The following is a 6,536-nucleotide window of genomic DNA, read 5'->3' on the forward strand; positions in this document are numbered from 1 at the left end:
GAGGAAGCTAGTTGAGGGGGTGATTACAGGAATTGAACAGTGAAATGGATAAGTTGGAAAGTGAGATCATGAGGCAGGTGAGGGAGAGTAAAGGTTGAAAAGTTACTGCTGACTTGGGGTACACAATAAGCATAATATGCTGCCTGAGACCCATGTCATTAATAAAAGTTTCCCGGTGATTTTGACAGGGACGCTTATTTGAACATACAAGTTCTGGTGTGTGTATTAAAAAGAAATCCAGTGAAGTCACTAAAGTAATGTACTAGCCTCACCTCATTTATATATTACCTCTCCTAAGAAGGGCTTTAGCTGCTGAATAACAATCTATCAAACTGCAACATGTCTCAGAGGCTATGACTCCCAGAAGAATCAAAGTTTGAGTAAAAGCAGATGAAAGACTAGAGATAACGAGAAAGGGGATGAAGAGAAAGGTAGAGTAGAAAGGCAGCAGCAGGCCTTTAGGATAAAAATGTCATTGGTAATTCAACTAGTATAGAAATAATACCTTAAAAAGAATCAAAAGGATGAATAAGAGTAATAAAGAGAGTGTTGCAGGGAGAAGCATAAAAGATATGAGAAATATAGTGAAAGAACACAAAAATATTGAGATTCTTTAGTGTTGCTTCTGAAAGAATGAAGTTGAATTTACTCGTAATGGAAGCATTGTAAGAGAATGTTTATTTGGTGCTTACTATGCACTGAGCATTTTATACATGTTTGTTTTCATTCCACTGTCAACAGCTCTAAAAGGGAGATGCCATGATAGTTCTCATTTTACAGATGAAGAAACAGGAATAGAGACATGAAATCATTTATCTAAGCACTTCTCTCCTTGAATCCAAAGCCAGAGCCCCTTCTATTGCTCAAACCATCTCCCAGATGAAAAAAAAGTTGTATGTAAAAGTATCCTTTTAAAAAAATTATTTGTAGTCAGGCACCATGGCACACCCATAGACTCCCAGCAACTCAGGAGACTGAGGCAGGAAGATTATAAATCTGAGGCCAGTCTTGAACTTTACAGCAACTTAGTGAAACCCTGTTTCAAGATCAAAAATAAAAAGGGCTGGGGATGTAGCTCAGTAGTAGAGCACTCCTGGGTTCAATCCCCAGGACCACATACACAAAAGTTATCATTTGTATACATCTTCCTTTTTATTTTTATAAAAATTTATAGTTACAAAACAGAACAATGTACTTGCAATCATGTCCATGAAGATAAGTGTGCTAACTAAAAGCCACACAATTTGAAAGGTTTGTGGGAAATATAAATGCAAGTGAAAATGTCTGAATTCATGAATTTCAATAAGCATCATAATCCACTAATCTTCTGGATCTATTTTTGTGTTTTATCCTGTACCACTTTCATTTCATTTAATTGGATCCTTTAATTTAACTTAATTTTCTATGTGGCCTTCTCCACAGGTATTAACATATCACTAGCTGCTGCTTTGGGTTGAGAATCTATGAGCCATTTGACTATATTTGCTACTACATTATAATATGTGAATAATATTATAAAACATAAAATGAATGGTATCTAAAAGTTCATTAGAAAAGAAAATATTCAGGCAGAGCGGTTTGGTCATTCATTGGAGTAGTATCGATCTTTTTTTTTTTTTTTTAATATTTTTTCCCTTAGTTGTTGATAGATCTTTATTTTATTTATTTATACATGGTGCTGAGAATCCAACCCAGTGCCTCACACATGCAAGGCAAGTGCGCTACCACTGAGCCCCAGTCCCTGCCTTTTGCTCCGTAGCTGTGGGTCTTCACTGGGCAGCAGCTAGGAGCGGCCGTCGGAGGAGCGGCCTAAGATTTCGGCGTTTGGTAAGAGAAAATGGCCTGAACCAAGCAGACGGGGCATGTAAGTCCACCGGTGGGAAAGCACCCCCCCCCCCCAAACAGCTGGCCACCAAGGCTGCCAGGAAAAGCGCTCCCTCTACCGGCAGGGTGAAGAAACCTCATCGCTACAGGCCCGGGACTGTGGCTCTTGGAGAGATTCCTTGACTGAGCTTCTCATCTGGAAATTGCCTTCCCAGAGATTGGTGAGAGAGATCGCCCAGGATTTCAAAACCGATTTGAGGTTTCAGAGTGCAGCCATTGGTGCCCTTCAGGAGGCTAGTGAAGCGTACCTGGTGGGTTTATTTGAAAATACTAATGTGTGTGCCATCCACGCTAAGAGAGTCACCATCATGCCCAAAGACATCCAGTTGGCTCCCCCAGAAGGGGGAGGTGGGGAGAAACTTAAGTGAAGGCAGTTTTTATGGCGTTTTGTAGTAAATTCTCTAAAATACTTTGTTTTAATTTATGACTTTTTTTGTAAGAAATTGTTTACCATATGTTGCATTTGTACTTTAGTCATTCCATCTTTCACTCAGGATGAGTGCGAAAAGTGACTGTTCACAGACCTCAGTGTTGTGAGCACTGTTGCTCAGGAGTGACAAGTGCTAATATGCAGAAGGGATGGGTGCTATTTCTTGCTTCTCATGATGCATATTTCTGTATGTTAATGACTTGTTGAGTAGTTATTAAAGTACTAGAATTGATAAATGTGTACAGGATCCTTTTGCAATAAAACTGGTTATGATGTGATCCAAGTGTTTAACAATTGGGGCTGTTAAGTCTGATTATACATCACTGTGATAGAATGCGGGGTTTTTCAAGGGTGAAGATACAAGTCTTAACCACAGTGTAACTTACAGTTTCTTAAAAAAAAGAAAAAAAAAGTAAACCTGGTAACTATAGAATACACTATGTGCATTTATAATAGCTATTTTATATACTGTAGTGTCAACATTTTTTAAATTAAATGTTTTACATTCACAAGTGGTGGGGAGTCTTGTCATTAAGGTGTGGATAATTTAGAGTTCAGTTGGTTTTCTCTTAACTAGAGACTGCACTTGTTTTCATAGTACTAAAATACAATGTGTAATATATCTTGCATAAGTCCTCATTCTACTACGTGTTAACTAACCCTCTAGCTAATAATGCAAACACTAACTGGGAGATTGTATTTATAATGGCTCTAGAATAAAATAACAAGTTATTGACACCAGCATCTTCTGTTAACTAATATTCTATCTAGTTTAGCTTTTAATAGTGTTGTGGTCTTAAATCTAGGTTTTCTTCTAAGAGGAAACAATATCAAGGGTTCTTTACCTTGTAGAGTTTAGTGTGGGGGAGGAGCAGGCAGCTCCAGGTTTATTAGACCTCTGCAAATTAAGATGGTGTTGGAATAGATTATATCTGGTTATTTACTGTCCTGGGAAAATCCCTTTTATAGAGATGGCCTTCCAAGGGGTTTTTAAATTTATCCTTTATTGAGGTTTTTAGGTCAATTATGTATGTTGACTAAATTTACAAATAAACTTGTTTATCCAACAAAAGAAAAGAAAAGAAAATATTCATTTTAAGGCACTTTAGATGGGAGATCATTTCAAAGTCTATACAAAAATAACATTATTTTAAAAATAGCAATGCTACCTTCCACAGATTTGGGCTAAAATGTTGCCTTCCTTCTTACAAAAGGAAAATTGGGTCTTAAAAGGTAGGAGACAAATGAATATAAAGATTCATTGTTCATTCCATCATCTTTTTTTACCCCCATGCCCCTCCCTTCCCTTCCCACCCCTTTGCCCTATCTAGAGTTTATCTAATCCCTCATGCTCCCCCTCCCAACCCCACTATGAGTCAGCCTCCTTATATCAGAGAAAACATTCGGCATTCAGTGTTTTGGGTTTGGCTAACTTCACTCCAACTCCATCCATTTACCTGCCAATGCCATGATTTTATTGCTGAGTAATATTCCATTGTGTATATATACCACATTTTCTTTATCCATTCATCTACTGAAGGGCATACATGTATGAAGACACAAATGGTGTGAATATACTTTATATATACCAGAGATAAAAAATTGTGCTGTACATATGTAATATGAATTGTAATGCATTCTACTGTCATATATAACAAATTAGAATAAAAAAGAAAAAAAAAGAAATGTGATCTGTGAAGTGCGGGGGAAAAGCAAGGAAATAAATGAAAAAACAAAGGTTATTAGAAAAGATTCATTGTTTTTCTTTTTTAAAAATATTTTTTTATAATAGATGGACACAATACCTTTATTTTATTTTTATGTGGTGCTGAGGATCAAACCCAGTGCCTCACACGTGCTAGGCAAGTGCTCTACCAACTGAGCTACAGCCCCAGCCCAAGATTCATTGTTTTTCAAAAAAAAAATTATTTTATTTTTTTTGTGGGAATGGAACCCAGGGCCTTGCACATGTTAAATAAGTGCTTTCCCACTGAACTACACCCCCAGTCTTCATTGTTGTATTTTTATTGGTTTATTTTTAAATTTGTATTGGTAGTGGGGATTGAACCCAGGGACACTTTACTACTGAGCTACATCCCCATCCCTTTTTAGTTTTTATTTTGGGACAGTGTCTTCCTAAATTGCTGAAGTTGGCCTCAAACTTGCAATCCTCCTGCTTCAGCCTCCAGAGTTGCTGGAATTACAGGCATTTACGACCCTGCCCCACTATTTTCCTTTTTATGGTAACTTATTTTATGTTATATAGATGAAATGGAATGGAACTAGTATTTTTCTAGTTAGATTGCTATAAGTCAGTTCATCTTGATAAAAGTTTTAACCATTGGAATCAAGAATAGAAGAAAAGATAAAAAAGGAAGAATCCAGACCTATGACTTCAGCCCTATGTGGCATATTCTTACATTTTTACTACAGGCAAAGATCTGCAGATATCCTTCCCTGGCATTTGTTGACTGAATTTCACAACAGAATGTGGGGATGACATACAGCCTAATGATTTTCCCTGTTGCAGATGATGCAGGGAAAAACACTAGGTCATTTAGACATTCAAGCCAAGCAATGAAATAGTCACTAATACGTTAGAATGGTTCAAATAAACTTTTTCAAAGTAATTTACTAGAAAAATAAAACCCTAGGGCTGGAGTTGTGGCTCAGTGGCAGAGTGCTTGCCTAGTATGTGTGAGGCTCTGGGTTTGATCCTTAGTACCACATATGAAAATAAATAAAATAAAGGTATGATGTTCATCTACAACTACAAAAAAATCTAAACAAATTTTAAAAAAGAAAACCCTCAATGTTTCTAACCTACTTCAGTGATAAAAAAAATCAAACTCCCATATTATTTATACATTAGTAGTAAAAATGTACATATTCACTTAGAATTTAAAAAACATGGAATGTTAAAATCACTTTTACTTTCTTATTCTTCATTCTTCTGGTGAAGGCTAAACTGTTATCCTTTTACCAGATTAAGGTATTTAATATTTGAAATAACTAAAAATTAATGTAGAAAAAGACTTTAGGCTAGGGATATATATGTACGTATGCATATGTATGTGTATAGATTGTTCTTTGACTTCATCCAAAACAAGAAATATAGCTGGGTGCAGTGGTGCACACTTGTAATTCTAGCAACTCAGGGAGGCTGAGGCAGGAAGATTACAAGTTAGAGGCTAGCCTCAGCAATGTAATGACACCCTGTTTCAAAATGAATAATAAAAGGGGCTGGGGATATAGCTCAGTGATAAAGCACCCTGGGTTTAATCCCCAGTATAAAAACAACAACAAAAACAAACACTCCCTCCAAGGAATAAAAAGGCCCATATAGGTGAGAATACTTTAAAAATTTGGACCTTTAATTCTTAGTTTGCTCAGAGTGCCATAATAAAATACCACAGAAATATGTTTCTCACAGTTCTGGAGGCTGGAAGTCCAAGATCAAGGTACTAGCAAGGTAAGATTCTTTCCGAGGTCCCTTTTGTTGACTTTAAGAAGCAGTTATCTGGCTGTGTTCTCATATGACATCTTTGTATTACTGTGGAGAGAGAGGGTGAGCTCTCTGTTGTCTCTCTTTATAAGTACACTCATCCTACCATGAAAATCCCACCTTCATGACCTCACTTAACCCTAAGTATTTTCCAAAGGCCCCATCTCCAAATACCATCACACTAAGACTTAGAACTTAAACATATAAATTTGGCAGTGGGGTGGAATATGAGCATTCAGTCCATATAGACATACATAACATGGCTTTCAATACCAGTCTCTGAAGATGTTTATTTTATTCGGGGTACAAGGTGTGCAAATTAGAGGCATTGTTATGAGGAAGACAGTAGTTCCTTGGTTATGCCTTCATTGTTTGCTCACCTAAACTTCCCATTATTCTGTTTATCAGAGATAGCAGGTGAAGTGAGCAGAACATTTTCCCACCAATTATTGACAGGTGGCCTCCTATCTGATTTGTCACTGTTCATGTGCACAAGTTGTTAAATATTTTGAATCTCACCCCTGATTATACATTCTTTATTTTAAAAATATATTATTCGGGCTGGGGTTGTAGCTCAGTAGATAGAGCATTTGCCTAGCACGTGTGAGGCACTGGGTTCGATCCTCAGCACCACATTAAAATAAAATAAAGGTATTGTGTCCATCTACTGATATATATATATATATATATATATATATATATATATATATATATATA

The 6,536-nt window shown here is 36.6% G+C and overlaps 1 pseudogene across 1 annotated transcript; it reads left to right on the forward strand.

Moving 5' to 3' along the window:
- Window positions 1-1,837: 1,837 nt before the first annotated feature.
- LOC107152476 lies at window positions 1,838-2,252 on the forward strand (annotated as a pseudogene). The gene has a single exon (XR_001504785.2). The product of XR_001504785.2 is annotated as a histone H3.3A-like (transcript).
- Window positions 2,253-6,536: the final 4,284 nt, after the last annotated feature.

This window comes from Marmota marmota, unplaced genomic scaffold (genome assembly GCF_001458135.2).
Source record: "Marmota marmota marmota unplaced genomic scaffold, marMar, whole genome shotgun sequence".
Lineage (NCBI taxonomy): Eukaryota > Metazoa > Chordata > Mammalia > Rodentia > Sciuridae > Marmota > Marmota marmota.